Genomic DNA, 16,601 nt, shown 5'->3' with positions numbered 1-16,601 from the left:
TGTATGGATGTGAGAGTTGGACCATAAAGAAAACTGAGCGCCGAAGAATTGATGCTTTTGAACTGTGGTGTTGGAGAATAGTCTTGAGAGTCCCTTGGACTGCAAGGAGATTCAACCAGTCCATCCTAAAGGAGATCAGTCCTGGGTATTCATTGGAAGGACTGATGTTGAGGCTGAAACTCCAATACTTTGGCCATCTGATGGGAAGAGCTGACTCATTGGAAAAGACCCTGATGCTGGGAAAGATTGAGGGCAGGAGGAGAAGGGGACAACAGAGGATGAGATGGTTGGACAGCATCACCAACTCAATGGACATGGGTTTGGGTAGACTCCGGCAGTTGGTGATGGACAGGGAGGCCTGGCATGCTGCGGTTCATGGGGGTCGCAAAGAGTCGGACACGACTGAGCAACTGAACTGAACTGACTGAACATATGCTTTAATATTCCAATGAATGTAAAACACTTGGGTCATGGAACAATAGAAGGTGCTCAACAAATGTTCATTCTGTGTGCCTTTTGTTGAGATGCCTTATGTTCCTGTGTGTGTTTCTTCCAATAGAGAATATTTCTGTCTGTGTGTGTGTACATATATATGTAGATTCACACAATTATTTTGATTTTTTTTGCAAGAGTCTCTCTTATAAATAGGAGGTGAAAACTTTGAGAAACCCATTGAAGGACATGCTGATGCATCCTGTAAAGAAGAAATAACAGGCAGAGCTGGGGCTCAGTGGTTGTAGTATTAAGACCAAGTCTTCCTTTTTTGGGGTTTTACTCTTAGACCTGTGGACCAGTTTCCTATAAGTCTCCAGTATAGGATCAGATATACCAACTTAAAACTATGCTGCTTTCTGTGTGATTGCCGTTTCTTAAGTCTAGATAAAGTGGTTTTGAATTGAGTAGCTCTTTGGCCACTTACTACCTCTTTGGCTATCATCAAGGGTCCAATTACTTGTAGACAACTAAGATGCATGTGTGTGCTCAGCTGCTCAGTCGTGTCCAACCATTTTGCGACGCTATTAACAGTAGCCCTCCAGGCTCCTCTGTCCATGGGATTTTCCAGGCAAGAATACTGGAGTGGGTTGCCATTTCCTTCTCCAAGGGATCTTCCCAACCCAGGGATCGAACTTGTGTCCTCTGTGTCTTCCTGCATTGGCAGGCAGATTCTTTACCACTGAGTCACCTAGGAAGCCTGAACATCTAACGTATTTTGTTGTAATTTCTCCATGTTGAGAACGATGCAAACCAGAGAAATACTATGCCAGACTAAAATAGTTCCTTTATAAGAGCCTTAGGTTCACTTAACACTCAACAGCTTGACTAACTGTGAAGCAGCATTGAAAAATGACACCCATAATCAAGCCCTCTTTGGTTAGTTGAATATATGTCCCTCTGAATTGTGAAATTGAAGAGTGACTTTTAATTTAGTAGAAGAAAAGACAAATGGAATCTTAAAAGCCTAGGGGAGTGAGCTGGGCTCACTTTGTAATAACACAGAGCCCCACTCTTAGAAGGGCCCATCACTTGGTTTAGGTTGGCCCATCACTTGTTCTGCTGTTGCTGTCTTGAAATTCTTAATTTTTGAACAAGGGAGCCCTCATTTCCATCTTGCACTGTACCTCAATTATTTAGCCAGTGCTTGGAACAAAGGAGGGAAGCAGCATAGAAAATGATGCTTATAAAACACTTGTGCGTCAGGCATGAGCCCAGCAGCATAAGAGCATAAAATTCAATTTGCCTTGGAGGGTGGGTATCATCAGTTTCATTTTACCAAAGATGAAACAGGCCAGCAGAAACTAAGATGCTTACTCAAGGTTATGCTTCTAGTAATGGTAAATCCACTTTCCAGAGTTTTCCGTAGAGAAGAATTTAATGAGAATGTTTCTTCCAGCGAAGAAACATTTTCTGCCCATTTTTCTTGGTGCTTCCTTGGCCAGTTTGTATTCTTTTTTCCATCCCTTCCCAACTTGCCATCTGCTGGTCAACATTGTACTTTGCATTTTCTAGAATTTCATATAAAGGGAAATTCTCCAGTTACTTTTATATGGCTGTTTTCACTAAGTGCATAGATATATTTAGTGCTATTCATGTATGTGCAAAAGCATGGCATTAAATAAGAATAAGCAAGGCCCTGTTACGTATTAGAGCTGCGTTGTTTATAAGCAAATGTCCTTTTATGTACTGACAATCACTGAGAAAAAGTTGTTTAAAGTGAGAAGTGAAATTGCAACTAAGTAAACTGAAATTGTTTCATATCGATTCATCATCAATAAGAGAAGTTTGAACCATCTGCCTCATTACAAAGAAAAACCCACCAGACAACTTGGGTATATTAGGAGGCATAAAAAAATATTTACTTGAGCTAATATGTGTTACTTTGTTGTGGGATGAATTAGGGAAAGCTTTTCTTTTTTTTAATCGATAAATTCCTTCCCCCAATTTTAATTCATTGGCTCTAAGATCATTTCCAGAAATAAACATTTTAAGCATGAATCATAACTGTGTATTTAAGTGCCAAATAAGAAAAACAATTGCAAAGCAGAATAAACATTTAATTAAAGAAAATTATGTTTAATATTCACGGGGGAACATGGGTTTTGCAGGGTGTGGGTAATGGATAAAGAAACTGGGGTCATTCACAAGCTTCTGGAGTCAAGACATTATGAATTTACAGACATTAAAAGTGACGAGCGAGTGGACTTCCCTGGTGATCCAGTGGTTAAGAATCTGCCTGCCAGTGCAGGGGACACAGGTTCCATCCCTGGTCCAGGAAGATTCCACATGCCACGGGGCAATGAGCACAGCTACTGAACCCTCAGGCCACAACTACTCAAATCCACGTGCCTAGAGTCTGCGCTCCACAAGAGACGCCGCCGCGCAGAGAAGCTTGTCACAGCAACTAGAGAGTAGCCCCCACTCAAGTCCGGGTGCAGCAACCAAGATCCAGCACAGTCCAACAAAACAGTGACAGGCATGAAAGTCCACATCAGGGAAGCCTGGGAAAATTACCAGCGCCTGCTTCTTGCCTTCTAGCCAAACCGGCCTCGTATGAATCAGAGGAAGAACTCTAGACAACGTTCAAAGGCTTTGCCGTGAAGAATGTGAGGGCGTTTATGAGTGTCTATGTTTTATGCCAGTGGTGACTAGGTAAGTAGAGGTTAACTGTAGGGCCAGAGAAACAATTTGACTTGGCGAGAGCCAAGGGCCTTGTTTTGTAGCCTTTGACTTAGTGCAGTGGTTCTCACTACAGTGATTTTGTCCCCTAGAAAATATTTGGCAATATGTTGGAGAAAGTTTTGATGGTCACATCCAGGAAGTTCCAACTCTGCATTACTGGCATCTAGTGGGGAGAAACCCAGGATATTGTTGAATACCCTACAATACACAGGACAGCCCTTTACGATAAAGAATTATCAGCCTCAAGTGTCAGCTGGGCCAGGCTTAGGGAACTCTGGCCTCATAGTGTTTACATCATCCTGCTCCCAACTCCTTCCTCATCTTAAGATCCCCAGTTGTAAACAAATAATGTAGAACTGGTCTTTGGTTATGTGCTTTTAATTATAAATAGGGTAGTTTTAGAGAAAGGAAGATATAAGAGAGGGAGGCAAGAATTATTTACTTGATTTTCATTGTGGAGATTTACGTTCGGAGGCTAAAAAACAAATGAATGCATTGGCTAGAAAAGAGATTTAAGAAAAATATTCACACTTTTATGAAGCTTGTGAGATGCCCCCAGGGTGAAAGGCTAATGAGTCAGAAATAATTTACAGGGCTTAGTAGCTAAAACCAGAAAGCACAGAAAGGCTTCAGATGGTTGAAAGCAAACTAGAATTATGGTATGCGGTTGTATAATGTGCCTTTTGTACAGTGTTTACTAAATAACATTCATCCAAGGATCTCACACCCTTTGCATAAGTTTTTCAATTGTCATGAAAAAACTGTCTTCTGTCTGTCTCTCTCTTTTTGCACATGACATTGCACACCAAGGCTACAGTCTCAAGCTTTCTCGGTGTTACCTAAAAATATTTGCTGCATACCATGTGATTGTGGCTAAGACAAGGTGTAAGAGGCTGGAGTTTTTCTAACAGTCAGCTTCTCTTTGCTTTGACCTTTCTTTGTGGTTGTGTAGAAATTCGATGAAAGGAAGGCCTGCATAGTCATTTTAATAATAGCATTTTAAAAGTTGCTTGTAAAAAAAAAATAAAAAAATAAAAGTTGCTTGTCACGGTGTGCTCGGTCAACGTTGCCTTGTCATTTTGGATAGAGAGAGGTAGGAACCAGTGTGATCATGTTGCAAGTCATTTGGTCCCAGTTTGTAAATAAAGTCTGCAAACTTGGTCATTGAGAAGAAGAGAACTCCCTGATTCTGTCGAGAGAGTGCAAGCGGATTGACATTGATCAGACACACTGGGTTAAATTTATAGACACCTAACTTCAATGAAACATTGTTTTAATCGCAAAAGTGATTTGTGATTTTTATGGGGAATTTGGAAAATATAGAAAGGAGGTAAGAAGAAAATCGTAGTCACCCATAATAATCCATAATCTGGTGCTCAGAGATGATCAAGCTTTAGTAGTCTTTTCATAAAGTACAACTTAAAAAGAAAGCTTTTGCTTTATTTCACAAATAAACTTCTGTATCTCTTTCTTTACTAAACCACAAAACCATTCCCTGAATACATGACATAGAAAAATCTTTGTATAGTTACTTGTTTTTGATGATACTTGAAGGAAGTGAATGTGTTTTCAATGTCATTTTGTGAAATGTTAATAATTTTGATTTAATGAATAATATTCCCCATTTCCCTGGTTTGAGTGTAATCTGCACTCTTTTTAAAGGAAAATAATATTTATATTTATAGGACTTATTTCATAGAGTTGATTCAAAGATTTCATTAAAGTACCTATTCATCCTAAATGTACTGTTCTGATTTTTAAAAAGAGTTTTTTTCTCATCCACTGTTCAAGATATCGTAGTAAGACAGAAAGGCATAAGGTATAATGTGAAAATCCCTCATAATCTCCACTGCACTGACATAACCACTGTCAACAGTTAAACACGGTTAACATATATTGATACACTTCATCAGACTTTCTTTTATAATATTTAATGCAAGGTAGACAAAGTGAGGGCTTCCCTGGTAGCTCATTTGGTAAAGAATCCACCTACAATGCAGGATACCCGAGTTTGATCCCTGGGTTGGGAAGATCCTCTGGAGGAGGGCATGGCAACCCTCCAGTATCCTTGACTGGAGACTCCCCATGAACAGAGGAGCCTGACGGGCTACAGTCCATGGGGTTGCAAAGAGTCAGACACGACTGAGCGACCAAGCACAGTCTTTTCTAATTCACCTTAGTGGGATTGTACTATGGAGACTCTTCTGTATCATGGTTTTTTTTTTCACTTAGTGTCTCTTGAACATTATTTCTTTGCATGAAAATATACTGCGTTCTTTTTAATGGATATTCTGTTTTACCAATTCCATACTTATGAACACTTATTTCTGATTTTTTGCTGCAGTGAACATCCTTGTACATACATCTTTGTGTCCTTCCTCTAGAGTTTGATTCTGCCCTTCCCCAGGACAAATCTAACATCCTAAAATTCTATAAGAATGTTATCTTTAACTTTTTTCTCTATTTTTAAATTTATTATTACATTTTTGTTTATTTTTTGGCCTCATAGAGTCTTAGTTGCAGCCTGTGGGATCTTCGTTGGGGCATTCAAACTCTTAGTTGTGGCATGTGGGATCGAGTTCCCTGACCAGGGATCGAAACCAGGTCTCCTGCATTCGGAGCACAGAGTCTTAGCCACCGGACATCCAGCGAAGCCCCCACAATTGGTTTATTTTTAATTGAAGGATAACTACAATATTGTGTTGCTTTCTGCCGTACGTCAACATGGATCAGTCATCAGTACATATATATCCCCACTTGAGAGCTCACTGTGGTACAGGGGGCATGTTGGTTCTGGAATCCCTCCAGCTCTCTGCATTCACATTGACACAGTGCTGACCACACACAGACAACTCCAGCTCAGCCTACAGCAGGGGCCTCGGAGCATCTGCCCTGTACCATCAGTGAGCCCCGAATGATCTGAATGATCTTTTGATAATGTAATATGCAATTTAAGTTTCCTGCTGAGAATCTTTCAAAGGCTTCCCATAACCTTTAGAATAAAGTTCAAACCCCATTCTCGCCATGGTCCTCAAGACTCCCCTGGGGCAGGGCTTCAGAGCAGTTTATCGTTTTTCCTTTCTACTTCTTCTCATGGTAGTTTACTTTTTCTCCTTGTATTTGGGCCACCCCACCCCTCTTTCTGTCCTGAAGGCGTATTTTACTGCAGTCGGCAAGCTGGAGATCCAGGAGAGTCTTCAAGTCCAAGAGAAGACGGATGTCCCAGCTCTAACACAGTGAGTCAGAGAGTCGATTCTCCTGTTCAGCCTTCAGTTTCTGCTCAGGCTGTCCACAGACTGGATGAAACCCACTCACACCTGCCTTACTCGGGCTCCCCATTGGATTGTAAATCTCATCCAGACACATCCTCATAGACACACTCAGTGATAAGTGACAGTGAAAGTCACTCAGTCCTGTTTTTGTGACCCCATGGACTATACCTTCCCTGGAATTCTCCAGGCCAGAATACTGGAGTGGGTAGCCTTTCTCTTCTCCAGGGGATCTTCCCAACCCAGGGATCGAACCCAGGTCTCCCACATTGCAGGCAGATTCTTTACCAGCTGAGCCACCAGGGAAGCCCAAGAATACTGGAGTGGGCAGCCTAGCCCTTCTCCAGCTATTCTTCCTGACCCAGGAGTTGAACCAGGGTCTCCTGCATTGTAGGTGGATTCTTTACTGACTGAGCTATGAGGGAAGCCCAGACATACTCAGAATAGTATTTAACCAAATCCCTGGGCACCCTGTGGCCCCATCAAGTTGGCACGTGACATGAAACATCATAGACAATTTCCCGTTACCAGACCGCTTTATCATTGGAAAGGATTTTCATGGAAGTCAAATGTCAACACCTTTGACCATTCCAGAATGTACTCTCTGAGGTTGCCTCCCTCAGAAATACCCCATTCTCTCAGGACATACTGAGTATCATTTATAACACTTAGTCAATATGTAATGTCTTCATTTGCTGTTCACTTGTTTTTTAATGAATTAAAAAGTTTAGTTAGCCAGAGAAAAAAAAATGATTCCTTAAAAACCAATTCTCATGGTTCCTCATAAAACAGTAAGCTTAGAAACAGAAAATTTCATGAACAGAAAATCACTATGCTTTTAGTTCAAGACACATTGGGTTTTTCCCTTTTTTTTTTTCAGATGACAGACAGATGGATGTAGCCAAAACTATGAATGTGTGTACTTGCCCCAAATGTGCAACATAAATACAGAAGACTTGTAACCAAAACTGGAACAGGGTCAACTTCTAGCCCCGGTGAGTCTTCTGGGTAGAATCGCCACAGCCCAAGTGCCTCCTGAAGTCGTGAGGCCTGTGCCCCTCACTCCCCAGCTGGCATTTTTCGTCTGCTGGACTCTGGACCCAGCTGCCCGGGCGGCCCCTGCTTTGTGAGAGAATGCCCTGAGGGGCCCGTTAGTGCCACTGGGGCTAGGACCAGGCATGCTGGAGGCAGGAGGTGGCAGGGAGCTGAAGAGAGCCGCAGGTGCTGTTTACTCATTTTTTAATAGATTTTCTAAGTTTTCAGTTGTTTGTGGCTCTGCTGGGTCTGCGTTGTCGCTCAGGCTTTTCTCTGGGTGGGGCTGCTCTCTGGTTGCAGTCTGCAGTTGTGGTGGCTTCCCCTGCTGCAGATCACGGGCTCCAGAGTACGTAGTTGTGGCATACTGGCTTAGTTGCTCCGTGGCATGTGGGATCTTCTCAGACCAGGGATTGATCCCATGTCCCCTGCGCTGGATTATTTAACCACTGAGCCACCAGGAAAACCTTGCTTATTTATTTTTAATCTCTCTCTCCTACTAAGATATATTAGGGTAGAGTGAGTGAAGTTGCTCAGTCGTGTCTGTCTCTGTGACCCCATGGGCTGTAGCCTACCAGGCTCCTCTGTCCATGGAATTTTCCAGGCAGGAGTACCGGAGTGGGTTGCCGTTTCCTTTTCCAGAGGATCTTCCCGAACCAGGGATCGACCCTGGGTCCTCCCGCGTTGTAGGCAGATGCTTTACCCTCTGAGCCACCAGGGAAGACCTCCTCCTAGGGTAGGGATCTATTCAATAGGTATCTACCCAAAACAAGTGTGCAATAATGAATAGTATTATTTCATCATCAATTGGATAACTTAGTAATATTAGATACTGAAAGTCCTGTATAGACAAACCTCCCTTGTAGAAGAATCCCAAATAATACGTGGAGATAACCACTCCTACAGGAGGTGGAGTTTAATCTCCCCACTCTCGCAGGTGGACTACACAAGTGACTTGCTTCCAAGGAACAGAAGATGGAAAGGGAGGGACACTAACCTTACAGTGGAGAAGCCTGGCAGTTGCTACCTTAACCGAGCCATCATGGGTATTACACATCCTGAGAGGATGCCTTCAGAAAGGCACAGTGTCACTTCTGTGGAATTCTTGCCCCCAAGTGGGTCATCTCAACGTAATGGCAAGAAAACCTCAGATAAACCCAAACCGAGACTTGTTTTACAAAACAGTTAACCAGTTTCTATCAAAAATGACAAGATCAGAAAAGACAAGATAAAAGTGTCACCGGTTGGAAGAGACTAAAAAAAACATGACAGCTAAATGCCATGTGGCTTCCTGAATTGTATTCAAGAACAGAAAGAGGATATCAATGGGAAAACTGAAGAACTCTAAATAAAATCTTAAATTTATAGAAAAGTATCCATGCCGGTTTCTTAGTTTTAACCAAAGTACAGCGGTAATGTAACATGTTAACAAGAGCAGAAACTGGCGAGGGCTATGTGAGAAATCTGTTGATTATCTTTGCAACTTTTCTGTAAAAATAAATTTATTCCAAAATAAAAAGTTTAAAAAAATATGTAATCACAAACAGACTCTAAATAAAGCAATGTTTTTTTTTTTTCAAATCTTAATAATAGAAATAAAAAAACTGAAAACAGGAAGTCCTCCAGACTCACCATACACACACACACACACACACACACACACACACACGTAACTATGTGAGACAATAGATGTGTTAATTAACTTGATTGTGGTAATCATTTTAAATATGTATGTGTTTATTAAATTATCACATTTTAAAACATAGATATATACAATTTTTATTTGCAATTATACCTCACTAAGGGCTTCCCAGGTGATGCTAGTGGTAAAGAAACTGCCTACAATGCAGAATATGTAAGAGACATGGGTTTGATCTCTGGATGGGGAAGATCCCCTGGAGGAGGGCATGGCAACCCACTCCAGTATTCTCACCTGGAGAATCCTATGGACAGAGGAGCCTGGTGGGTTACAGTCCATGGAGTCACAAAGAGTCGGACACAACCAAGTGACTTAGCATGCATACATGCCTACCTCACTAAAGTTGAGGGAAAAAATCTTATGTGTTGCTAATGATATTCAAAAGTGCAATGAAAATTTTCTCTTTTTATTAGTTAACATATACATATATAGATTGATGACTACTACCATTTGAATTCTGTTTATAAATTTTTTAAACCTTCAAGGTCTCAACTATTATTTTCCATTTCTGTTACCATATTTTAAATTCCCTAAAAGAAGTGATCTTTGCAGTTCATGCCCACTTAATGTTTATAATTGAAGGATATTTTTGCATAGACTGGCACCAAACAGTTAATTACTACTGTTAAAATGATCACTGCTTAGAAAAGTTTCTGTATGAGATGATTCTTACTTGACTATACATTTTACCTCATTTTTCTTTTGAATAAAGCCAGAAAGATTATTGAGAAATCAAGGGTAATGAGTACCCAAAGTCAGAATTGCTGACTCTCCAATCCATTTGAAGTGTTAGAAACGTAGAACCATCAACAAATTTTTCCACCAGTATCTGAAAGAATTCCAACTCTAAAATCGTCACTATCCGAAAGCAAGCACAGTTTGTTACTTTCATTATCACTTGGGTAGTTATATTCATTCCAGTAAATAGCATCTATTAATGCACTTGTGTAATGACAAATTGATAAATAATCCGCTGCACAAAATATCCTGGTTTGGGATTTACACAGAATTAGCTAAGACATCAATACCTACTTAAGACATTTTTCAAAATGACTTGATTGATTTACTTTACTTTCATGGAGTCACAGATCAAAGTCATAAAAGATAAGAGAAATGAGGAATCGTCCTAGTTTGGGGGAGAGCAAGAAAATGGAACAAATAAAGGTAGGAGCTGGATGAGATTCTGGGACAGAAAAAGTACAATGGAGAAAATCTGGTGAAATTTGAATAAGCTTTGTCATTTAGTGAAGAATCTTATACCCATGTGTATCTCCTGCTTTTGATAATTGGGCTATGGAAATGAAAACTGTTAACACAGAGAAACTGGGTGAAAAAGAGAGACCATCTTTCTGAACTATTATTTCAACTTTTTGCAACTTCTGTAAGTCTAAAATTATTTCAAAATTAAAGATTTTTAAACATTACACTGGAAAACGCCTCAGGAAGTTGTTACTTCAAAGGCAAACACAGTATTTCTCAATAGTTCTGATAGAGTCAGCTTCCCTCCAGCTTTGAAATGGAGCATTATTTCTTCAGTTGAACAGCAGATAAAGTGCAGGCGTTGGCTGCACTTTAGGAATATTTTGTACTGAAAGGTATATGTCAAGTTCCTAGAGTTATAGTTTGGACAGTGAAATGTTCATGCTTTGAGAGGCCCGTTGGAAGCAAGACCAATAAAGACTCACATTCTCATTTTACAATGTTCATGAAAATATTCATGCTCATTGAGTGGAATATCAGGCTGAAATTGCCTAGACAATTTTAAATTGGGAGTTTTTTTCCCCCTCTTTCCATTTTTTCCTTTATCATCAAGCACATAGAGTTGAATCTGAATAAGTAAAATGTAGATATCATGTGAGGATTACCAGGTGGCACTTGTAAAAAAGCCCATCTGCCAATGCAGAAGACATAAGATACACAGATATACATAAGAACCCTGGGTCGGGAAGATCCCCTGGAGAAGGAAATGGCAACCCACTCCAGTATTCTTGCCTAGAGAATTAGAGGAGCCTGGTGGGCTACGGTCCATGGGGTCACAGAGTCGGACACGACTGAAGTGACTTGGCACGCACACACAGACATCTCGTGACTTCACTATAATCCAGTGGAGGAAATACATATGCAGGAACTTTGCTAGACAGGTTATTATCACTTTTTACAAAACAATTTTATTTACTTTTGTGTGTGCTGCGTCCTCGCTGCTGCACAGGCTTTCCTTGGGTTGTGACGAGCTACTCTGTAACCGTGGGCTCTGCTTGCTAGGTACGGTGCAGAGCTTCTCATTGCGGTGGCTTCTCTTGTTGCCGAGCACGGGCCCTAGGGCGTGCGGGCTTCAGAGCAGCACACAGGCTCAACAGTTGCGGCTCCTGGGCTCCAGGGCACAGGCTCAGTAATTGAGGCGCACAGGCCCAGCTGCCCCGTGGCGTGTGGGATCCTCCCAGTCAGCTCAGTTCAGTTCAGTCGCTCAGTCGTGTCCGACTCTTTGCGACCCCATGAACTGCAGCATCCCTGTCCATCACTAACTCCCCGAGCTTGCTCAAACTAATGTCCATTGAATCGGTGATGCCATCCAACCATCTCATCCTCTGTCGTCCCCTTCTCTTCCTGCCTTCAATCTTCCCCAGCATCAGGGTCTTTTCCAATGAGTCAACTCTTCACATCAGGTGGCCAAAGTATTGGAGTTTCAGCTTCAACATCAGTCCTTCCAATGAACACTCAGGACTGATCTCCTTTAGAATAGACTGGTTGGATCTCCTTGCAGTCCAAGGAACTCTCAAGAGTCTTCTCCAACACCACAGTTCAAAAGCATCAATTCTTTGGCACTAAGCTTTCTTTATAGTCCAACTCTCACATCCATACATGACTACTGGAAAAACCACAACTTCGACTATACGGACCTTTGTTGGTAAAGTAATGTCTCTGCTTTTTAATATGCTGTCTAGGTTGGTCATAACTTTCCTTCCAGTCCCCTGCACTGGCAGGCAGATTCTTCACCACTGAGCCATCAGGGAAGCCCCTATCACTTTAAGAAAGCTCTTTTGGTAGTTTAGCAATGATGCGCTGTTTTATTATTACCGTCATTAATCACCTACCACATGCTTGCCTCTTCATCACCTCTAGTCTAATACATAACTCAGCAAGGAAATGTCCCTATTTCACAGATGAGGCGATGAAGGCTCAGAAAAGTTATGTAACTGGCACATCTAGGTTTCAAATCTAAGTGGAGTGTCTCCAAATGACTAATATTTATATTGGTTGCACTTCCCTGAAACAAATTCTATGCTTAGTGAATGTGTCATAGGAAGATTTCAGTATACAAGTCTTCTGACATATTTGAAATAGCCTGTTAATTTTAAAAAGAAAATATAATATTTCATTTGAAAGTTGGTCATTTATAATTAGATTTTCTTGAAAATATAGAAATATGTAAGAAAATCTAAGGTCTCCCAGTTATCAAATTATTAGGTCCATTAGTAATAGAATGTATCAAGTTAATAAATTATATTTCATAAGTACATTAACTATACCAAGATCCTAAAGTGACTTTGAATATCATACATTGAATGTATTTTGTTTTTTTTTAAGCTAGAAAAACTATCAGTGATCTAAAAGAAGTAACTCAATGTTTACTTTAAAAAGTCTGCTTTGGCCCTTCATTTCCTGTTCAGAACTATAGTGAAATATTTATGGGTCATCTCCTTGCTGCAAAGTAAACTTTTCAAAGCACAGATAAATAACCAACCTTATTCGGATTGCACTGAGAGTTTCTACTAAAAAAGCTAACCATATCTTTTGGATATGGGAAATATTATTCCAACGAGCTTTTATTTTAGAATACTGATCCTCTGTAATTGGATTGGTGGCAAAGATCATTCACCTGATAAAGAGGCAAAGAAAACTTTGTGGCTGTTGCTGCTTTCACCTTACAATTAAGAGGGACATAATTAGATACTCTGCTTTAGCACCCTGTTATAAGATACAGGTTTCAACCTATCCCTTACATCATGAAACAGACAAGTTTCACTCTGTGTCCCAGCAGTCCTTCTCAGTGAAGTTGAAATGCATTAAAGGTCCTGAGCAGGTATGGTTCTGCTCAAACTCAGAAATAAACAGAGAATACCAGAGTTTCTCACTTAAGTTGCAAAACTACAGTGTCCCCTAGATAATCATTGTTTCCTAAACTTTCCCGATCATGAGAATCAGCTAGGTACCAGTTTAAAATACATTTTCCTAGGCACATCATCTAGAAATTTCAGTTTGATAGACTGAGGTAGGACCTAGGATCTGAATTTAAACAAATATCGCAGGTGACCAGGGATTTTTGAGATGCAAATTTTTTTTTAAATAAAACATTTGTTACTCTTATTGGGTATTATTAGAATACTGGAAAGAATAAGAACTTTGCTATAAATCAATTTCAGGTTTCCTCATTAATTTTTAAATCTTTCCTTCAATGTTTGCTTTAAAAGATATTAATAATAATATCTATCTCTCGAATTTATTGCAAGTATTAAATATGAAGGATCTAGGCTTTTGTTGCACACACTGTGTCTGGGGACCAGAAGGTAGCAGTCACCGAGAATCTGGTAAAAATGCAAAATCTCAGGCCCTGCCCCAGACCTGCTGAATCTGAACATGCTTGTTAAGAGGATGCCCTGGCTGGGATGCCTGGAGGTCCACTGGTTAGGACTCCACACTTCCACTGCAGGGGGTGCTGGTTTGATCCCTGATGGGGAAACTAAGGATCCCACAGGCCCCAGTGAAGCTAAATAACTGACCAAATAAAATAAACTTGAAACACTTCAGAAATGACTTGAAAAAATAAAAAGATGCCTTGAGTGATTCATACACACTTTAAAGTTGGCCAAGCACTGACCTTGTCACTAAGTCAGGGTTCAGGAAATACTAGATTCTTTCCTTCTCGTTGTATTTATTGTACCAATAAGTCAGCTCAACTAGGATTCAGTGATTGTCACCACCTTACTGTTGCTTACTGTTGGTTTAAGCCCATTGGGTACACTTTCAGCTCTTACACAGTGGAAGCGTGTGTGTTCACGCTCAGTCGTGTCTGACTCTTTCTGACCCCATGGAGTGTAGCTGGGCAGGCTCCTCTGTCCATGGGAATTCCCAGGCAAGAATACTGGAGTGAGTTGCCATTTCCTTCTCTAGGGGATCTTCCCGACCCAGGAATTGAACCTGGGTCTCCTGTATTGCAGGCAGATTCTTTAGCATCTGAGACATCCTGGAAGCCCTATACGGTGGAAGGTTCAGCTGGTAAAGAATCCACCTGAAATGCAGGAGACCTGGATTCTATCCCTGTGTTGGGAAGATGCCCTGGAGAAGGGAAAGTTTACCCACTTCAGTATTCTGGCCTAGAGAATTCCATGGACTATATGTGGCTCAGATGGTAAAGAACCCACCTGCAATGCAGGAGACCTGGGTTCGATCCCTGGGTCAGGAGGATCCCCTGGAGAAGGAAATGGCAACCCACTCCAGTATTCTTGCCTGGAGAATCCCATGGACAGAGGAACCTGGTGGTTTACAGTCCATGGGATCACAAAGAGTTGGGCATGGCTGAGTGGCTAACGTACAGTGTAAAGTCATTCCTAAATAAAGGCGTGCATGGGCTGGCCATCAGGCTGCTGCAGAAGGTTGACTCTGAGGATTTGACTTCCAAGCCTCTGCTCCCATGCACTGCCACCAGCACGAAGCCAGCACCACGAACTCTCCAGTCTTTCCTGAGGATTATTTCAGAGCCTCTCGTGTGTGCTTCCCTGAGAAGCACTGAGCTCTTCCATTACTATTTATCAACCGTTGGTAGCAGGAGAAGCCTACAACTTATAAGTAAACTGGGTGCTATTTGAAAAAAAAATGGGGGGAAGATTTCATAAAAAGAATTGGGGGCTTCCTTTTTATTTTTCTCCCCCCTTTTACTCCCAGGGTTTATCATGAAACTCCACAGAGTCAGAAGAAGAGAATTAGGTACAACCTGTCTTACTGCTTCAAAGACATTTTCAGTAATTGCCTGCAGTTAAGGCGGAGAGCACATGTTAATACATGACAAATGAAAATGAGGACTATATTTTAAACTTTGGGGGTGTACTCAGCCAACAATGGAAAAGGCTGGTTGCTGTCATGAATGTTTTAGCTGAAATGCTCTTATTAAAACTGAAAAAAATTTTAGTTTACTGGTGAAAGATAAATGACTAGGATAATTCTCAGATTTCTAGATAATCCAGCCACACACACAAAAAGTTTCTTTAACGCCATGTGTCTCTTAAAGAGTGTGCTCTCCAACAGAATGTATCAATATCTGGTATTTGTAAGTGTTCTGTCACCGATATGTTCATTATGAAAATATTTTTTAATTTTCTTTTTTATACTGATGGGCACTCAGCCTTGGAGGCTCCTGACTGCACTGCATTCTGTAGCTGAGCCAGAAGCCTGACTTCAGCTGCAACCACACCATTCCCATTTTCTACACTCTTACAGAAAGCGGTAAGATGAGTTCTCACCTATTATTACTAAGTTCTTGGGGAAAGGTCTGTATATTGAGACAGACCTTTCCAATAGGTATACTGGAATACCTATTGGGTATGCCTGGAAAACCATTTGGTAGGTTTTTTTAATTCACTGCCAATCCTTTGTAATATCGTAGTGGTGGTTGTTGTGCAGCCGCTAAGTCGTGTACTGTTCTTTGAGACACCATACATTGCAGCATGCCAGATGTCACTGTCCTCCACTATCTCCTGGAGCTTGCTCAAACTCATGTCCATTGAGTAGGTGATACCATTCAACCACCTCATCTTTTGTCATCCCCTTCTCCTCTTGTCTTCGATCTTTCCCAGCATCAGGTCTTTTCCGATGAGTTGGCTCTTTGTATCAGGAGGCCAAAGTATTGGAGCTTCAGCATGAGTCCTTCCAATACTGTGGAGGTTAAGCTACTCTCTTTTTCCCCATTTCAGTGAAATAGATCTAGCAGTGGAAATGAGACATGCCTTGAAATTGAAAGGGTGAAAAAGAACCATCTTTCACTAAAATCAATGACTCATCAAAGAATTTGTTCTTAAGAAAAGGACTTTGCACCTACACTCACAAAAGAAACTATTCTTCATATTGTGGGGTTTGCCCCCAAATTCATGTGTTGAAGTTCTTACCCCCAGTATCCCAGAATGTAGAGAGAGGGTCTTTACAGAGGTGATCCAGTTAAAATGAGATCACTAGAGTGGACCTTAGTCCAATATGACTGTTGTTCTTCTAAGAGGTAATTTGGGCACAGACATTCATAGAAAAAGACTACGTGGAGAGACGTGGGGAGAAGATGTGTGTGTGTGCTAAGTCGCTTCAGTCATATCTGACCCTTTGTGACCCTATGGACCGTAGCCTGCCAGGCTTCTCTCTCCATGAGATTCTCCAGGCAAGAG

At 41.1% G+C, this 16,601-nt stretch overlaps 1 pseudogene; it reads right to left on the bottom strand.

Moving 5' to 3' along the window:
* Positions 1 to 7,353: 7,353 nt before the first annotated feature.
* Positions 7,354 to 7,626, bottom strand: LOC122425419 (annotated as a pseudogene).
* Between the last annotated feature and the right edge of the window lie 8,975 nt (positions 7,627 to 16,601).

Source organism: Cervus canadensis, chromosome 23 (genome assembly GCF_019320065.1).
Source record: "Cervus canadensis isolate Bull #8, Minnesota chromosome 23, ASM1932006v1, whole genome shotgun sequence".
NCBI classification, from domain to species: domain Eukaryota; kingdom Metazoa; phylum Chordata; class Mammalia; order Artiodactyla; family Cervidae; genus Cervus; species Cervus canadensis.
This window is presented reverse-complemented; position numbering and strand designations above follow the sequence as displayed.